A 19920-nucleotide genomic window follows, 5' to 3' on the forward strand; every position below is an offset into this window, starting at 1 on the left:
ACCAGGTCCAATCATTAAGGGTGCATGTTTCTCTGACCAGGTCCAATCAGAAGCAGCCAAAACGTTAAACCGCTGTATGTGTCTCTGACCAGGTCCAATCAGAAGCAGCCAAAACGTTAAACCGCTGTATGTGTCTCTGAACAGGTCCTATCAGCAGCAGCGGCCGCTGGGGTGTCGGTGGCGTTCGGAGCTCCTATTGGAGGAGTTCTCTTCAGTCTGGAAGAGGTGGGTTCAAATTAACAGTTTGACTGCCCTAATTTATCCCAGTCATTCTTCTCATTTGCCGGAAATTGAACTTTGAAGACCCATTGCATATTATTTCATAATGTGACAATATCATCTCAAATGAAAGGGGAATCTTTCCTCTTTACTCAGAATTTTTTGTTATGTTTGTAGCATGTTGCGTTCTTTAGATACAGGCAGTTTTATACAGCTCGGTTTCACCCTAAACAGGCCTCTCGGAAAATGCTTTGGTATTTCGTTTCATTTGTTTGCAGAACACTTCTATTATGCCCATAACATATTCCCTATTATAGTGACAGAGACATACCATATATCAAATGAAAGCTGTAACGCTCTACTTTCACCAGGAACAGAGATAGAATCTCTATCATCTTTAGTTTTCAAGATGTGGCCATTTGAATGAGTCTATCACTTTTCAGTCTACCACTGTTCAGACTCTCGTTTTTGACCAGTCACATTTATATACCCATATCATATTTTTCTAATGATGTGAACATCTCACGGAATATACCAATTGAACGAGGAGCATTTCCTCTTTATCCAGAAAAAAAAATTATGTTTCTAGCATGTTGCATTCTGTAGATAGAGGCAGTTTTATACCTTGCTCAGTTTCACCCCAAACATGCCTCTGTAAAAATGATTTTGGAGTCATTTTCTTTTTTTTGAAGAACACTTCTATTTTGCCCATAACGTATTTTCTATCATAGTGACAGAGACATACCATATATCAAATGAAAGCTGTAACGCTCTACTTTCACCAGGAACAGAGATAGAATCTCTATCATCTTTAGTTTTCAAGATGTGGCCATTTGAATGAGTCTATCACTTTTCAGTCTACCACTGTTCAGACTCTCGTTTTTGACCAGTCACATTTATATACCCATATCATATTTTTCTAATGATGTGAACATCTCACGGAATATACCAATTGAACGAGGAGCATTTCCTCTTTATCCAGAAAAAAAAATTATGTTTCTAGCATGTTGCATTCTGTAGATAGAGGCAGTTTTATACCTTGCTCAGTTTCACCCCAAACATGCCTCTGTAAAAATGATTTTGGAGTCATTTTCTTTTTTTTGAAGAACACTTCTATTTTGCCCATAACGTATTTTCTATCATAGTGACAGAGACATACCATATATCAAATGAAAGCTGTAACGCTCTACTTTCACCAGGAACAGAGATAGAATCTCTATCATCTTTAGTTTTCAAGATGTGGCCATTTGAATGAGTCTATCACTTTTCAGTCTACCACTGTTCAGACTCTCGTTTTTGACCAGTCACATTTATATACCCATATCATATTTTTCTAATGATGTGAACATCTCACGGAATATACCAATTGAACGAGGAGCATTTCCTCTTTATCCAGAAAAAAAAATTATGTTTCTAGCATGTTGCATTCTGTAGATAGAGGCAGTTTTATACCTTGCTCAGTTTCACCCCAAACATGCCTCTGTAAAAATGATTTTGGAGTCATTTTCTTTTTTTTGAAGAACACTTCTATTTTGCCCATAACGTATTTTCTATCATAGTGACAGAGACATACCATATATCAAATGAAAGCTGTAACGCTCTACTTTCACCAGGAACAGAGATAGAATCTCTATCATCTTTAGTTTTCAAGATGTGGCCATTTGAATGAGTCTATCACTTTTCAGTCTACCACTGTTCAGACTCTCGTTTTTGACCAGTCACATTTATATACCCATATCATATTTTTCTAATGATGTGAACATCTCACGGAATATACCAATTGAACGAGGAGCATTTCCTCTTTATCCAGAAAAAGAAATTATGTTTCTAGCATGTTGCATTCTGTAGATAGAGGCAGTTTTATACCTTGCTCAGTTTCACCCCAAACATGCCTCTGTAAAAATGATTTTGGAGTCATTTTCTTTTTTTTGAAGAACACTTCTATTTTGCCCATACCGTATTTTCTATCATAGTGACAGAGACATACCATATATCAAATGAAAGCTGTAACGCTCTACTTTCACCAGGAACAGAGATAGAATCTCTATCATCTTTAGTTTTCAAGATGTGGCCATTTGAATGAGTCTATCACTTTTCAGTCTACCACTGTTCAGACTCGTTTTTGACCAGTCACATTTATATACCCATATCATATTTTTCTAATGATGTGAACATCTCACGGAATATACCAATTGAACGAGGAGCATTTCCTCTTTATCCAGAAAAAAAATTTATGTTTCTAGCATGTTGCATTCTGTAGATAGAGGCAGTTTTATACCTTGCTCAGTTTCACCCCAAACATGCCTCTGTAAAAATGATTTTGGAGTAATTTTCTTTTTTTTGAAGAACACTTCTATTTTGCCCATACCGTATTTTCTATCATAGTGACAGAGACATACCATATATCAAATGAAAGCTGTAACGCTCTACTTTCACCAGGAACAGAGATAGAATCTCTATCATCTTTAGTTTTCAAGATGTGGCCATTTGAATGAGTCTATCACTTTTCAGTCTACCACTGTTCAGACTCTCGTTTTTGACCAGTCACATTTATATACCCATATCATATTTTTCTAATGATGTGAACATCTCACGGAATATACCAATTGAACGAGGAGCATTTCCTCTTTATCCAGAAAAAAAAATTATGTTTCTAGCATGTTGCATTCTGTAGATAGAGGCAGTTTTATACCTTGCTCAGTTTCACCCCAAACATGCCTCTGTAAAAATGATTTTGGAGTAATTTTCTTTTTTTTGAAGAACACTTCTATTTTGCCCATACCGTATTTTCTATCATAGTGACAGAGACATACCATATATCAAATGAAAGCTGTAACGCTCTACTTTCACCAGGAACAGAGATAGAATCTCTATCATCTTTAGTTTTCAAGATGTGGCCATTTGAATGAGTATCACTTTTCAGTCTACCACTGTTCAGACTCGTTTTTGACCAGTCACATTTATATACCCATATCATATTTTTCTAATGATGTGAACATCTCACGGAATATACCAATTGAACGAGGAGCATTTCCTCTTTATCCAGAAAAAAAAATTATGTTTCTAGCATGTTGCATTCTGTAGATAGAGGCAGTTTTATACCTTGCTCAGTTTCACCCCAAACATGCCTCTGTAAAAATGATTTTGGAGTCATTTTCTTTTTTTTGAAGAACACTTCTATTTTGCCCATAACGTATTTTCTATCATAGTGACAGAGACATACCATATATCAAATGAAAGCTGTAACGCTCTACTTTCACCAGGAACAGAGATAGAATCTCTATCATCTTTAGTTTTCAAGATGTGGCCATTTGAATGAGTCTATCACTTTTCAGTCTACCACTGTTCAGACTCTCGTTTTTGACCAGTCACATTTATATACCCATATCATATTTTTCTAATGATGTGAACATCTCACGGAATATACCAATTGAACGAGGACCATTTCCTCTTTATCCAGAAAAAAAATTTATGTTTCTAGCATGTTGCATTCTGTAGATAGAGGCAGTTTTATACCTTGCTCAGTTTCACCCCAAACATGCCTCTGTAAAAATGATTTTGGAGTCATTTTCTTTTTTTTGAAGAACACTTCTATTTTGCCCATAACGTATTTTCTATCATAGTGACAGAGACATACCATATATCAAATGAAAGCTGTAACGCTCTACTTTCACCAGGAACAGAGATAGAATCTCTATCATCTTTAGTTTTCAAGATGTGGCCATTTGAATGAGTCTATCACTTTTCAGTCTACCACTGTTCAGACTCTCGTTTTTGACCAGTCACATTTATATACCCATATCATATTTTTCTAATGATGTGAACATCTCACGGAATATACCAATTGAACGAGGAGCATTTCCTCTTTATCCAGAAAAAAAAATTATGTTTCTAGCATGTTGCATTCTGTAGATAGAGGCAGTTTTATACCTTGCTCAGTTTCACCCCAAACATGCCTCTGTAAAAATGATTTTGGAGTCATTTTCTTTTTTTTGAAGAACACTTCTATTTTGCCCATACCGTATTTTCTATCATAGTGACAGAGACATACCATATATCAAATGAAAGCTGTAACGCTCTACTTTCACCAGGAACAGAGATAGAATCTCTATCATCTTTAGTTTTCAAGATGTGGCCATTTGAATGAGTATCACTTTTCAGTCTACCACTGTTCAGACTCGTTTTTGACCAGTCACATTTATATACCCATATCATATTTTTCTAATGATGTGAACATCTCACGGAATATACCAATTGAACGAGGAGCATTTCCTCTTTATCCAGAAAAAAAAATTATGTTTCTAGCATGTTGCATTCTGTAGATAGAGGCAGTTTTATACCTTGCTCAGTTTCACCCCAAACATGCCTCTGTAAAAATGATTTTGGAGTCATTTTCTTTTTTTTGAAGAACACTTCTATTTTGCCCATAACGTATTTTCTATCATAGTGACAGAGACATACCATATATCAAATGAAAGCTGTAACGCTCTACTTTCACCAGGAACAGAGATAGAATCTCTATCATCTTTAGTTTTCAAGATGTGGCCATTTGAATGAGTATCACTTTTCAGTCTACCACTGTTCAGACTCGTTTTTGACCAGTCACATTTATATACCCATATCATATTTTTCTAATGATGTGAACATCTCACGGAATATACCAATTGAACGAGGAGCATTTCCTCTTTATCCAGAAAAAAAAATTATGTTTCTAGCATGTTGCATTCTGTAGATAGAGGCAGTTTTATACCTTGCTCAGTTTCACCCCAAACATGCCTCTGTAAAAATGATTTTGGAGTCATTTTCTTTTTTTTGAAGAACACTTCTATTTTGCCCATAACGTATTTTCTATCATAGTGACAGAGACATACCATATATCAAATGAAAGCTGTAACGCTCTACTTTCACCAGGAACAGAGATAGAATCTCTATCATCTTTAGTTTTCAAGATGTGGCCATTTGAATGAGTCTATCACTTTTCAGTCTACCACTGTTCAGACTCTCGTTTTTGACCAGTCACATTTATATACCCATATCATATTTTTCTAATGATGTGAACATCTCACGGAATATACCAATTGAACGAGGACCATTTCCTCTTTATCCAGAAAAAAAAATTATGTTTCTAGCATGTTGCATTCTGTAGATAGAGGCAGTTTTATACCTTGCTCAGTTTCACCCCAAACATGCCTCTGTAAAAATGATTTTGGAGTCATTTTCTTTTTTTTGAAGAACACTTCTATTTTGCCCATAACGTATTTTCTATCATAGTGACAGAGACATACCATATATCAAATGAAAGCTGTAACGCTCTACTTTCACCAGGAACAGAGATAGAATCTCTATCATCTTTAGTTTTCAAGATGTGGCCATTTGAATGAGTCTATCACTTTTCAGTCTACCACTGTTCAGACTCTCGTTTTTGACCAGTCACATTTATATACCCATATCATATTTTTCTAATGATGTGAACATCTCACGGAATATACCAATTGAACGAGGAGCATTTCCTCTTTATCCAGAAAAAAAAATTATGTTTCTAGCATGTTGCATTCTGTAGATAGAGGCAGTTTTATACCTTGCTCAGTTTCACCCCAAACATGCCTCTGTAAAAATGATTTTGGAGTCATTTTCTTTTTTTTGAAGAACACTTCTATTTTGCCCATAACGTATTTTCTATCATAGTGACAGAGACATACCATATATCAAATGAAAGCTGTAACGCTCTACTTTCACCAGGAACAGAGATAGAATCTCTATCATCTTTAGTTTTCAAGATGTGGCCATTTGAATGAGTCTATCACTTTTCAGTCTACCACTGTTCAGACTCTCGTTTTTGACCAGTCACATTTATATACCCATATCATATTTTTCTAATGATGTGAACATCTCACGGAATATACCAATTGAACGAGGAGCATTTCCTCTTTATCCAGAAAAAAAAATTATGTTTCTAGCATGTTGCATTCTGTAGATAGAGGCAGTTTTATACCTTGCTCAGTTTCACCCCAAACATGCCTCTGTAAAAATGATTTTGGAGTCATTTTCTTTTTTTTGAAGAACACTTCTATTTTGCCCATAACGTATTTTCTATCATAGTGACAGAGACATACCATATATCAAATGAAAGCTGTAACGCTCTACTTTCACCAGGAACAGAGATAGAATCTCTATCATCTTTAGTTTTCAAGATGTGGCCATTTGAATGAGTCTATCACTTTTCAGTCTACCACTGTTCAGACTCTCGTTTTTGACCAGTCACATTTATATACCCATATCATATTTTTCTAATGATGTGAACATCTCACGGAATATACCAATTGAACGAGGAGCATTTCCTCTTTATCCAGAAAAAAATTTTATGTTTCTAGCATGTTGCATTCTGTAGATAGAGGCAGTTTTATACCTTGCTCAGTTTCACCCCAAACATGCCTCTGTAAAAATGATTTTGGAGTCATTTTCTTTTTTTTGAAGAACACTTCTATTTTGCCCATACCGTATTTTCTATCATAGTGACAGAGACATACCATATATCAAATGAAAGCTGTAACGCTCTACTTTCACCAGGAACAGAGATAGAATCTCTATCATCTTTAGTTTTCAAGATGTGGCCATTTGAATGAGTATCACTTTTCAGTCTACCACTGTTCAGACTCGTTTTTGACCAGTCACATTTATATACCCATATCATATTTTTCTAATGATGTGAACATCTCACGGAATATACCAATTGAACGAGGAGCATTTCCTCTTTATCCAGAAAAAAAAATTATGTTTCTAGCATGTTGCATTCTGTAGATAGAGGCAGTTTTATACCTTGCTCAGTTTCACCCCAAACATGCCTCTGTAAAAATGATTTTGGAGTCATTTTCTTTTTTTTGAAGAACACTTCTATTTTGCCCATACCGTATTTTCTATCATAGTGACAGAGACATACCATATATCAAATGAAAGCTGTAACGCTCTACTTTCACCAGGAACAGAGATAGAATCTCTATCATCTTTAGTTTTCAAGATGTGGCCATTTGAATGAGTATCACTTTTCAGTCTACCACTGTTCAGACTCGTTTTTGACCAGTCACATTTATATACCCATATCATATTTTTCTAATGATGTGAACATCTCACGGAATATACCAATTGAACGAGGAGCATTTCCTCTTTATCCAGAAAAAAAAATTATGTTTCTAGCATGTTGCATTCTGTAGATAGAGGCAGTTTTATACCTTGCTCAGTTTCACCCCAAACATGCCTCTGTAAAAATGATTTTGGAGTCATTTTCTTTTTTTTGAAGAACACTTCTATTTTGCCCATAACGTATTTTCTATCATAGTGACAGAGACATACCATATATCAAATGAAAGCTGTAACGCTCTACTTTCACCAGGAACAGAGATAGAATCTCTATCATCTTTAGTTTTCAAGATGTGGCCATTTGAATGAGTCTATCACTTTTCAGTCTACCACTGTTCAGACTCTCGTTTTTGACCAGTCACATTTATATACCCATATCATATTTTTCTAATGATGTGAACATCTCACGGAATATACCAATTGAACGAGGAGCATTTCCTCTTTATCCAGAAAGAAAAATTATGTTTCTAGCATGTTGCATTCTGTAGATAGAGGCAGTTTTATACCTTGCTCAGTTTCACCCCAAACATGCCTCTGTAAAAAGGATTTTGGAGTAATTTTCTTTTTTTTGAAGAACACTTCTATTTTGCCCATAACGTATTTTCTATCATAGTGACAGAGACATACCATATATCAAATGAAAGCTGTAACGCTCTACTTTCACCAGGAACAGAGATAGAATCTCTATCATCTTTAGTTTTCAAGATGTGGCCATTTGAATGAGTCTATCACTTTTCAGTCTACCACTGTTCAGACTCTCGTTTTTGACCAGTCACATTTATATACCCATATCATATTTTTCTAATGATGTGAACATCTCACGGAATATACCAATTGAACGAGGAGCATTTCCTCTTTATCCAGAAAAAAAAAATATGTTTCTAGCATGTTGCATTCTGTAGATAGAGGCAGTTTTATACCTTGCTCAGTTTCACCCCAAACATGCCTCTGTAAAAATTATTTTGGAGTCATTTTCTTTTTTTTGAAGAACACTTCTATTTTGCCCATAACGTATTTTTTATCATAGTGACAGAGACATACCATATATCAAATGAAAGCTATAATCATCTACTTTTACCAGGAAAAGAGATAGAATCTCTATCATCTTTTATACAGCTCGTTTCACCCTAAACAGGCCTCTAGGAAAATGCTTTGGTAGTTATCTTCATTTGTTTGTACACAGCACACTTCTATTATGCCCATAACATATTCTCTATTATAGTGACAGAGACATACCATATATATAACGCTCTACTTTCACCAGGAACAGACATACAATTTCTATTTCTATTTCATAGAAATACAATATATGCATTTACAATAGGCCTACATGTACTTAGATAAAATGCAATACTGTTGTGACATCTGGTGGAGCTGTTGCCCCCGAGTACAGATAAGCGGTCTACACATGCCTACATGTATTTTGAATAAATAAGTAAAATAAATAATGTGCTGATGTATCCACACAGAAAACATTTAGGCAAACATAACGAACATGTAGTCCGATGAACAACCACTAGATGGCAATGATGCTCTTATGCTGGCAATTCTGATGAATGAAGTCACATGTGATGTGTAAAAGTTTTAGAAATAAAGCAAAACAAATGTATTTTCTCTTACACTTGCCTTTGCCTTTGCCTTTGCCTTTGGCTTTTCCAGGCCTTGCTGGACTGGATCTGGGGGGTGAGGGTTGAGGCTGGCTGATCTCAGCACCTAGAAACATCAAATAAATAGATATATTTATTTATATGATGTGCAAAAGAAATACATTTACACAGTACGCCAACTTGAATGTAACAAGTCTCACCAATTACAACAGGCCTAATGTATTTAGAATAATACAAGTAAATAATACAAGTAAAATAAATAATCTTACCTCCAGACACAACACCTGCACCAGCATCGTCCTAAATGCAAAAATATGATTTATTGACGTATAATCACACACACACACACACACACACACACACACACAACCACAAAATAAGCTTTATTGACATATAATCGTTCAACATGCGTGTATAGAAACATACTCATTCAATGATTAGCTTTATCACACACACACACACACACACACACTCCCGTTCTCTCTGTGTGGCGGTGGCGAGCGACACGACTTTACGATGATCCTCGTTCCACTGCGTCGTGGTTCCCTCGCTCGAGCAGTTTTGGTTTGGGGGCCGCTAACCCCCAAACGGTGAGAGATCTACCCATTATCACAAATTCCACACGCACTCCAGAGGGCCACTATAGTTCCACACTCACTCCAGAGGGCCACTATAGTTCCACACTCACTCCAGAGGGCCACTATAGTTCCACGCTCACTCCAGAGGGCCACTATAGTTCCACACTCACTCCAGAGGGCCACTATAGTTCCACACTCACTCCAGAGGGCCACTATAGTTCCACACTCACTCCAGAGGGCCACTATAGTTCCACGCTCACTCCAGAGGGCCACTATAGTTCCACGCTCACTCCAGAGGGCCACTATAGTTCCACACTCACTCCAGAGGGCCACTATAGTTCCACACTCACTCCACACTCACTGTAAATATAGAATGAGTTTATCAAATAACATTTCTTGGAGTGATACTAGACCACAAAATCAGCTGGAAACCCCATATTTCATATGTACGAGCTAAGATGGCAAGAATTGTCTCTATACTGGGGAAATCAAAACTAATTCTAAATCAAGGGGCACTGTACATTCCGTATTATTCCAGGTTTTACCATATCTTAATTATTGTGTGGAGATCTGGGGTAATACCTATAAAAGTAACTTAAAACATTGGTCATATTACAAAAGAGAGCAATAAGGATTGTGAAAAATGTCACATCACGGCCACTATAGTTCCACGCTCACTCCAGAGGGCCACTATAGTTCCACACTCACTCCAGAGGGCCACTATAGTTCCACACTCACTCCGAAGGGCCACTATAGTTCCACACTCACTCCGGAGGGCCACTATAGTTCCACACTCACTCCGGAGGGCCACATTGCATATTACTTTCATAGCAAAAATAGCAGATCTACAAGCTTGTAGATCAGCTATTTTTGGAATCCTGAAAAGTTACATTTTAATTTAATTTCAAATGCCTTCAATTATAGTTACTCTATGAACTAAATATACATACATCGGACATAAAAAAGGTCAATAACAATTTTATACTATTCATTAAGCTACTAATTTAGACTGAAGTAATTAAACTCCGATATTAACCTGAGGGCCACACAGAGCATATCAACTACTTACTTAGTAGTTATCCATCCTCTTAACAGTTTGACGGCCACATTTTCACGGATCTAAAGCACAAATTATTTCCGCGTATGCTGCAAAGGTAATAAAACAATCTTGCCAGCGTAGAATATTTGATTAAAATGTGGGTAAAGCGTTTTATGGAGTCAAACTGTGAAGATGAATATCCTTAAATAAAGATTATTATTAAACCCTGTCTTTTCCTCCTCAGGTGAGCTACTACTTCCCTCTGAAGACGTTGTGGCGGTCCTTCTTCGCCGCCCTGGTGGCGGCGTTCACCCTGCGCTCCATCAACCCGTTCGGGAACAGCCGTCTGGTGCTGTTCTACGTGGAGTACCACACGCCCTGGTAGGAATAATAACGGTTCCATTTGTACCCTCTCAGAGTTAAATTAACATTGACTTTACATGGTTACATGGTTCTGTCCAATATAAACAGGTACATGGCAGAGCTGGTTCCGTTCATCCTGCTGGGCGTGTTCGGCGGGCTGTGGGGGACCCTCTTCATCCGGGCCAACATCGCCTGGTGCCGACGGCGCAAGACCACCCAGCTGGGCAGGTAGGAACCTCTAAGACCACCTCTAAGACCACCTCTAAGACCGCCTCTAAGACCGCCTCTAAGACCGCCTCTAAGACCACCTCTAAGACCACCTCTAAGACCGCCTCTAAGACCGCCTCTAAGACCACCTCTAAGACCACCTCTAAGACCACCCAGCTGGGCAGATAGGAACCTCTAAGACCGCCTCTAAGACCACCTCTAAACCCACCTCTAAGACCACCTCTAAGACCGCCTCTAAGACCACCTCTAAGACCACCTCTAAACCCACCTCTAAGACCACCTCTAAGACCACCTCTAAGACCACCCAGCTGGGCAGGTAACCACCGTTAACCTGTTCAAAACAGGAACCCCTTTTGGTGTTCCAAGCATTATGTGATACTTTAACTGTTGAAAAATAGCAGATCTACAAGCTATTTTTTAAAAGTCGTGAAACTGTGCCTCAAATCTTTGTTATATGTATTTGGTCCGCAACCACCAGGTACCCGGTTCTGGAGGTGGTTCTGGAGGTGACACTAAACCCTGTTCCCTCCCCCAGGTACCCGGTTCTGGAGGTGATGGCGGTGACTTGCATCACAGCCCTGGTGGCGTTCCCTAACCCGTACACGCGGCGCAGCACGTCGGAGCTGATCTCGGAGCTGTTCAACGACTGCGGCGCCCTGGAGTCCTCGCAGCTGTGCGACTACGTCAACAACCCCAACATGTCGCGGCCCGTGGACGACATCCCCGACAGGCCCGCGGGCCCCGGGGTCTACAGCGCCCTCTGGCAGCTGGCGCTGGCACTGGTCTTCAAGATCGTCATCACCATCTTCACGTTCGGCATGAAGATATATTAATAATATTATTATTATTATATTATTATTATATTATTATTATTATTATTATTCACGTTCGGCATGAAGGTATATTAATAATAAATATTATTATATTATTATTATTATTCACGTTCGGCATGAAGGTATACCGTCTCTTAACCCATTCTGACCGGGCACCCATTTTGGTGTTAGCACTATGTTATGCTTTAGCTATTGAAAAATAGCAGATCTACAAGCTCATATCGCGCCACCGAGTGGCGCGATATGAGCTTGTAGGTCTGCTATTTTTTGAAAAATCTAAAAAAACGACTGACATTTTTAGAATCTGATCTCAGGTCAGAATGGGTTAATCAGACCAGTGTGTGTCCGGCGGAAACCTCGTATGAATCTGATCTCAGGTCAGAATGGGTTAAACCCCATTTAGGCCTCAGAATTAGACCTCAAAATTAAAAACAAATATTCTAAATCCTCTTCACTATTTTTGAAAGTTCATAGCGCGCCACTCGGTGGCGTGCTATGAGCTTGTAGATCTGCTATTTTTCAATAGCTAAATAATAACATATTTACAATAATAATATTTAAAACACCAAAAGGGGTTCCTGCGGTTAAATTAGGGTTAAATAACTAAGCCCATTTAAAAAGAAAAAAGGCTTCTAAACTGTTTCTACAGCTCCATCTCAATGAATTAGAATATTTTGTAAAAGTTCATTTTCACCTGTAATATAATTAAAAAAGTGAAACTTCCATTCCATTATTCTCAACTCATAAAGTGAAGTATTTAAAACATTTTTTTGTTTTAATCTTGATGAGCTACAGAGTACAGCTCATGAAAATAAAATCATCATCATTCATCTCAATGAATTAGAATATTTTACGAGACCACTAAAAAAATGATTTTTTTAAAACGAGAAATGTCGACCATCTGAAAAGTATATTAATGTATGCAGTTACTACTTGGTCTGGGCTACTTTTGAACACATTATTTCACACATTTTCACCCCCCCCCCCCCCCTTTTCCCCTCACTGTATATTCTGTTTCTTTTCCCTTTTTGCTTCCTTTATGATGAATTCCTGTTCTGTTCTTTAACTATATAGAAGTGTCTATTTGTACGTCTCTAAATGTTTTGATGAATTGAACATGGACCCTGTTGTATTAGTGTAATGCTTAATTGGGTCGTCCACTCACAGTTAACAGTCTTTGTATTGAGTTTGTGCTTGAAATGTACTGTAATTCTACAAACTGTTAATAAATATTTCAATCAATCAATCAATGGGGCGTGGCATGGAGGTGATCAGCCTGTGGCACTGTTGAGGTGTTCTGGAAGCCCAGGTCTGCTTTGATAACAGCCGTAAATAAATTTTAGTCAGACAGTCAGTGTGTGTCCAGTGGAAACCTCTATGAATCTGATCTCAGGTCAGAATGGGTTAATTGTTCAGTCTCATGTCTCACATGTCTCCCCCTCCCCCATGTGCCCCTCCCCCTCCCCCAGATCCCGTCGGGCCTGTTCATCCCCAGCATGGCGGTGGGCGCCATCGCCGGGCGCATGGTGGGCATCGCCGTGGAGCAGATGGCGTTCCACCACCACGACTGGATCATCTTCAAGAACTGGTGCCGCCCGGGAGCCGACTGCGTCACCCCCGGACTCTACGCCATGGTGGGGGGGGGGGCCTGTCTGGGTGAGTGTTAGACTCTACACCATGGTGGGGGGGGGGGGGGGGGGGCTGTCTGGGTGAGTGTTAAGGCTCATACATAGTCTGGGTTTTCGGTGGTGAGGTGACCACCGAACTACAACATGACGTCACTGAGCCTCGGTGAAGAGAAAACCACCGCCACCGCTCCAGCCCTTCTCTCTGTTTTTACTCACCACCGCTCAACGTTATTTCAGCTCCGGTGGTCAGCTCACCACCGGAGCGGTGGTCACCTCACCACCGCCGCTCGCCGTGCTCACGCAGGTGAGAGAGAGGGAGACAGACGCCGTCGGTTGGTTTTGGTCGCAGGAAAATTAACCCATTCTGACCTGAGATCAGATTCTAAAATATGTCTTCTACATCCTGACAGTTTCATTATTAACCCATTCTGACCTGAGATCAGATTCTAAAAGTGTCTTTGATTTTTCAAAAATAGCAGACCTACAAGCTCGTAGTGCGCCACTCGGTGTCGCGCTATGAGTTTGTAGATCTGCTATTTTTCAATAGCTAAAGCACGACATGATGCTAACACCAAATGTGGGTCAAAAAATGGGTTAACCCGTTTTGACCTGAGATCAGATTCTAAAAACGTCGTCTACATCCTGACAGTTTTCTGAAAAAGTTATGTTTCTATGTCAGTCGTTCTTCGATTTTTTTCAAAAATAGCAGACCTACAAGCTCATAGCGCGCCACTCGGTGGCGCGCTATGAGCTTGTAGATCTGCTATTTTTCAATAGCTAAAGCATAACATAATGCTAACGCCAAAAGGGGTTCCCGCCCCAAAATGGGTTAAATAATTTTTTGTTTTAGACGTTTTTTGTCTCTCGAATGTATAGTTTTCGTTTAGTTTTTAGTCACATTTTAGTCGACCCGGAATGTCTTGGTGTTAAGTCTAGTTTTAGTCGACTAAATGTCATAAGATTTCAGTCGACTAAATCTATGGTTGATTTAGTCGACTAAAATGTATTTTGGCGGGCCTTGATGCCGTCGTAATGGCTGATTTTACACTCAAAAACATTGTTTAATAACTGTCCTCCTGTAGGACAGCGCCACCTAGAGGGTTAGGCTCTTCATCTGGTCAAACTCAATATGTCAGTGATCCACCCACTTAAATAGACACCCACGGCCACGGGTTTGATTGATTGATTGAAATATTTATTAACAGTTTGTAGAATTACAGTACATTTCAAGTACAAACTCAATACAAAGACTGTTAACTGTGAGTGGACGACCCAATTAAGCATTACACTTGTTTACAACAGGGTCCACATTGTTCAATTCATCAAAACATTTAGAGACATACAAATAGACATTTCTATGTAGTTAAAGAACAGAACAGGAATTCATCATATAGGAAGCAAAAGGGAAAAGATACATATACAGTGAGGGGAAAGGGGGGGGGGGGGTACGGGGATTCAGATTTTACAGAGGCCAGTTTCGAATTGCAGCCATCCGTAGGTGCCCTTTGAGAGCGGTTTTGAAGGAGTCAAGGGATTCACATGTCTTAATGACTGTTGGTAGGGCGTTTCACATTTTGGTGGCATAGGAGCGAAAAGAATTTAGTCCCTTGTTTGTGCCGAATCTGGGTTGTACATGGTTTGTTGCACTCCCTCTGGTGTTGTGGGTGTGGACTTCGTTTACATTAAGGAAGTATTTAGACAGGTACATGGGTATCCTAGTGGTGTATCGAATCTTGTGGACCAGACCCATTGCAAGATGCTGTACTCACGTTAGTAGTCAGTGGGTGGAACCAACACAACATGGTCATTAGATCAATTAATGAAATATCATTAAATACAGTACAAATACACATTTCTCAAATCCACAACAGTGGAATAAGCAAAAGGACATTGTGAAGTTGCCCGAGGGCCAAGGCTCCAAAAACGTCAGCGATGCTTTTTGTGGATTTTATTTCTCCCAACTTCAGCTCCGGTGCAGATATTCACAATGAAAGAATATCAATACTGGCCAAAAGTACAAAATGAAGAACTCAAGAATACCTAATGCAAAACTTAGGACAATGGAAAAATAACCAAACTGCACTAGGCTATGCCCCTGGACTGGGCCCTAGCAGCTCTCTCACTGGGCTGTCAGCATGATGCCTGCCCGAGCATCACTGACTAGCTCTGCCTGCAGTCTCCCCTTTATAGGGGAGGATCCTACCACCCACAGAGAAGCAATTAACCATACACAGCTTACCTTAATCAGTGTGTGTGTGTGGGTATAGGGCACGGGCTGCCCCGTGGAATGCACTTCCCATTGCAGTCAGAACTGCAGCATCACTCCCAGTCTTTGATACAGACTTATAGCATGTTATGTAGACAGCACTATAATTGCATTGTATGTAGTCATAGCACGGCATAGTACATATGTATAGCATAGTAGTATATATGTATAGTTTATATGTATAGTTTCATTATATAGATATTTTACCGTCCCCGGGACGTCGGGACGCCGTTAATCTCGAGCCCTGATATGTATAGTTTATATGTAATGTTTCATTATATAGATATTCCACCGTTACTTTCATAGCTTACGCATGTTTCTTGATAAATGTTTTTATGTGATGTATTCCCATGCTTTTTTTGTTCTTGCTTAATGTAAGTCACTCTGGATTAAGAGAGTCTGCTAAATGCCTAAATTGTAAAATGTGACAGACATCATGATTATTATAGAATCTAAGACCGTGATTCACATAATCAGGTATTATTACTTTCAAATAACAATTCAAATATATACAGCATACGATAAAGAAATTATTTAAAAAAATGGCTGATGGGGAAGTCCTCGTTCATTCCCTTTGGGGACATTGTATTTAAAGTGTAAATCCAAAAGGATTCACGTTGTAGCAACAATCTATTCAGATCCCCTCCTCGCCTGCATGGGTGTGTGTGTGTGTGTGTGTGTGTGTGTGTGTGTGTGTGTGTGTGTGTGTGTGTGTGTGTGTGTGTGTGTGTGTGTGTGTGTGTGTGTGTGTGTGTGTGTGTGTGTGTGTGTGTGTGTGTGTGTGTGTGTGTGTGTGTGTGTGTGTGTGTGTGAGCGCTCGTGTGCGTGTGCGCGCGTGTGTCGTGCGCACATGCAACCATTCGGGTGTGATTGACCATGAACATGTTTACTGCACCCCCGGCTTCTAAAGGTCACAGCCTTTGGATACATAATAACCCATGAGTGTGTGTCTCTGGGTGCGCTCAACTGCTCTGAAGAAGATTAGTAGTAAACAGAGAGCAGCCACAGATGTGCAACGCTCGCTCACTCACACACACACACACACACACACACACACACACACACACACACACACACACAAACCTGTCCTCTCCTCAGAGGCTCAGGTGTGTAGCCTGAAGCCCAATCTCAAAGACAGTTGATCAACAAGGTTAAATCAGGCTCTCTCATTTTAACCTCCTCTCTCTGTCTCTCTCTCCCCCCATGCAGTCCACGGCTTCGTCGTCCCTGCTCTCCATGAGGCCCCAGACCCCCCGCGGGGACGACGAGGAGGAGGACGGCGTGGACGTGCCTGACGGACAGGCGGCGTGGAAAAAGGCCCCGCCCCCCCCCTGCCCACCCCGGAGGAGAAGATGAGGCAGGTGGCCAAGAACGTGCCCACAGACATTGTCCCTATCAACGTCACAGGTAGGACACCACCAACCGCCCTCCTCCAGTCATCTGATTAGCTCTTTTGGACATCTAGTTTTCCTTTGGCCCTTTGGACATCTAGTGACCAGACCCTGTGAGCGGTGCCGTCATTCATCATAAAATATATTAGTTCCGTGTCATGTTCTAGCGCCGCCCCACACCACCCACCTAGTCTCATTAGCGTGACCTTCCTATTTGAGGCTGGTTTGGCCTCATCCAATCTAATGTTCTCACCTACTACTACTACATTATTAACCTTTTCACTGTCCGTTGATGTTTCTGTGCTTTGAGTGGATACATTGTATCTGCCCAGCCACAGTGAATGAAGCTGTATGTCTGCCAGCCTCGTCTCCTTTACTATTCCGTTTTTATCTCCCCTCCCACAAACTGACTGTGTGTGTGTGTGTGTGTGTGTGTGTGTGTGTGTGTGTGTGTGTGTGTGTGTGTGTGTGTGTGTGTGTGTGTGTGTGTGTGTGTGTGTGTGTGTGTGTGTGTGTGTGTGTGTGTGTGTGTGTGAGTGATGCGTGTGTGATGCGGATCCTGAAAAGGTTTCCTCTCAGCCGCCCCCTCCCAGAGGCTCTGAGTCAATCTACCGCTGCGGAATGGATCGAGGGGCAATTGTGTTACGTACGTGACATAATTCAGCCCCAGCTCAGCTCCAGTACAACCCGGGTGCGCCACAAACGTGTGAGTAGGAACAAACTTTCCTTCTTGTGGCAGCACAGACGATCGAAAGCGATTCAGATCATTCTAAATGACAGCGAGTACCCCGACCCGCCTCCCTGCCCCAGTGACGCCACGATGGTTAAAAACCACTATGAAAATAAATGTCGCAGCCAGACAATGATCAGTGATCCACTCCCATTACCACCGTGGGAAAATAGCCTACAACCAGTACGGCCCGCTGCCTTTCCCATCACCTCCCACTTTACACCTGATGAAGTAGGGTCTGTTTTGCACAGCCTACCAAATGACAGGGCTAGTGGCATAGATGGGGTAACCTATGAAAGTCTTAAGACTGCACAGTCATGTGAGAAATTAACATCAATCTTTAATGTCTGCCTGGACAATAAGAGAGTGCCCGAATCCTGGAAAGGAGCCATGATTCACCGTATCCCAAAAAAAGACAATGTACCTGATGATCCATCTACATGGAGAGACATTTCCCTCCTCCCCACCATCTATAAAGTGTTCATGAAATGTATCCTGTCTCGTGTGCTTCCCTGGCTGACAGACAATAGGTGAATCCCAATTGGGAGTGTAGACACTGAGCAGTGCGTATTTCTGGGTATATGACGTCACAGCGCCGCGCCGGAGTGCTTCCCAATCCAAAGGGCTCTAAATACTCGTTCATCCAGTGCACTAGGGCCACGCACTATTTTTCCCCGCCCGAGCCCGCTTCCAAAGACCAGTGGGGATGTACCCAATGGCATCTTGTCACCTTAGAATCAATACATCTACCTGGGGTATTTATTGACATTATTAGGGATGTGTATGAAACATCATTCATACAAGTCATCTGTGGGAAACAGCTGACAGACCCAATACCTCTCCAAGTAGGCATTACAACAGGCTGCCCATGGAGTGCCATTAACTTTGTTCTTGCCATCAATGGGTGGATTAAGTGGTTGTGTGACTGTGTGTGACCCAATGTGCTGTCCCCAAACCCCATCCAGGGTTATGAGGACCACGTACAGTTAGCCTCTCGGGAAGAGAGTGTTATTAAAAACATGCTCGCTAGAACAGATAGATTTCTGGACTGGTCCGGTCTAGAGGCAAAACACACTAAGTGTGCTGTTCTCTACCAGAGGCCTAGTGGTGGCAACCGCTGGTATAAGTCTAAGGCTGACAAAACCCCTGAGTTCACCATCAACTCACAGCCCATACGTGTGTATGACCTACATGAGTCATACAACTACCTAGGGCATAGGTTTAATATTGCAGGGGAATGGAAAGAACAGGTTGAGTACATTACATCTGAGTTTACAGCTAGGCTGAACCTGATTGACGCTTCACCACTACCACTGCTGATGAAGTTGGAGGCTATCAGGCAGGTTGCCCTGACTAGAGTACAACACCTCTTCTCCAACGTTCATCTGGCATGTAAAACACTTAGTGATCTAAATGACAGTGTAGTTCACTCTGTGAGGAAGTGGTTCGGGCTCAACACCCACACCACCAGAGACATTATTTTCCAGTCCAAACAGGACGTTGGGTTTGGCGTGGATATATAACGCCACAAGGCTGGCTCACTTGATAAACATGCTAAACAGTGATGACACGACTGTCAGGGAACTTTCTAGATCTTCTCTGTTTCTAGATATGAAACGGCGTAAAGTGCCGTCCTGGCAGCAGAGGGCGAGCCAAGTTTCCTGGGGTTTAGAAGAAAGCCCAACCTTAAAATGGACTCACATGCTACTGGGTTTGGGGTGTCGTCAGATTGGCCTGACCTCAATGACCTCTGTGTGAGAACTGGAGTATCTCTGTGCTGGGTTCGACCTGACTCTGAATCTGTAGACGTTTCTGAGGACATTATTACCAACTGTTCGATCTCAGTAAGGAGTACTGTATACTGTAATTGATACAGAACACCATGTATCACCAGTCAATGCACG

The sequence above is a fragment of the Protomyctophum parallelum genome (assembly GCF_964188405.1).
Source record: "Protomyctophum parallelum genome assembly, chromosome: 16".
Lineage (NCBI taxonomy): Eukaryota > Metazoa > Chordata > Actinopteri > Myctophiformes > Myctophidae > Protomyctophum > Protomyctophum parallelum.